Consider the following 1,719-nt stretch of genomic DNA (forward strand, 5'->3'; position numbering starts at 1 on the left):
GACAAGGCTCCGGCTGCAGCCACGGCTCCGCCCGCTCCGTTCCCAGCGCCTCGGCCCGTTCGGCTTCTCTGCCTCAGCCGCCAACAACAACAACACCACGCTCGGGGCGCGCGAATCATCGTGGCACCTGCAAAGGAGGCCCGGCGCCAAAAGCGGCGGGCGGAAGGAGACTGGGGAGGTTGAGGGAGGAGAAGGACGCCCAGGCGAGGGAACAAGGGCGGCAGGATACAGGGCGCGTTCTTCGACTGTTTGAAATTCACATTCGGTTGTCTTAAAGAACCCGCCAACGAATCCAAACGGGGTGGGGGAGGCACCTCGTCACCGCATTCTATGTCGTCTAGACTTGTGATATGCCTCCCACACACACACCCCATTGACCCGCACAGTCCTATCCATCCCATGCGCGTGTTCTTGGGAGTCACGGAAGAAAAAAATGTCTGGTTTATGTTTAGATTGAAAAAAGTAGACCCTGCAATGGGCTTTCAGACTTCTCCCTCTGTTCTGGATCCTGGTGAGTAATGTAAATGTCAAATCTGTGCTGGGGAGCATGTACATTCCATTTCTCTTTTCTACCTCCTAATGTAATGTTAGTCATGCTAGGAAAAGTGGAGGGCCGCAGGAAAAGAGGAAGACCCAACAAGAGATGGATTGACTCAATCAAGGAAGCCACGGCCTTCAGTTTGCAAGATCTGAGCAAGGCTGTCAAAGATAGGACATTTTGGAGGACTTTCGTTCATAGCAGAAAAGGGCAAGAGTCCAGTAGCACCTTAAAGACTAACAAAAATATTTTCTGGTAGGGTATGAGCTTTTGTGAGCCACGAAAGCTCATACCCTACCAGAAAATATTTTTGTTACTCTTTAAGGTGCTACTGGACTCTTGCCCTTTTCTACTACTGTAGACAGACTAACACAGCTACCCATTGTGAATTATTTTCATTCATAGGGTCGCCATGAGTCGGAAGTGACTTGAGGGCACTTAACACACACAATGTAATGTCATCACCCCTCCGCCGAACACAACAGGATAGAGAAAGTTATTCTGTGGTGTGCTAGCAAGTACGGCATGGCACCTATCCATGCTGCTTGTGTAACTCAGGAGTCTTAGGCCATGTGTCTTTAGTCCTAAACCAGCGTTGCTCCTCTAGAGCAACGGGCGGATGCCGGCATAGAGAAAATCTGCAGTATGTCCTCCTCCAATATAAGCCAGAACTTTTTGGGTCTGCGATTTCCAGGGATGGGGTTATGGCAGAGCGTCTACTTGGCATACAGAAGAGCCAAAATTAAATCCATGGAATCTCAAGTTAATTTAAGCAGGTAGTACATTATGTGAAAGATCTCTACCTGAGACCCCGGAGAGTCACTGCCGGGTAAGAGTTTGAAATAGTAATTTTATTGGACCAAAGGTCTGATTTAGTAGAAGGCTGCACAGTTGTGTGTAGAAGGCTGCACAGTTGTGTGTATTGTGATGCATAGCACACTCTCCTAGTACACATGGTGGGACATATATAACAATATTTAAATTGGTTGTCATGTTGTCCTGGAGGTGCAGAATAAGCTGCACTGCAGTCATAACCTCAAACATAACGTGAGAAGGGGACTTTTGTTTATGAAAACTGAATTTGCCAACGTACATATGGGGCTATAACATGTTGAGCAGGTTCATACAATTTTTGAAAGTCCCATGTTGTATATTAACATCTTGTGCATATACTCAGGGCT

Source organism: Euleptes europaea, chromosome 2 (assembly GCF_029931775.1).
Source record: "Euleptes europaea isolate rEulEur1 chromosome 2, rEulEur1.hap1, whole genome shotgun sequence".
In the NCBI taxonomy this organism is placed as follows: Eukaryota; Metazoa; Chordata; class Lepidosauria; order Squamata; family Sphaerodactylidae; genus Euleptes; species Euleptes europaea.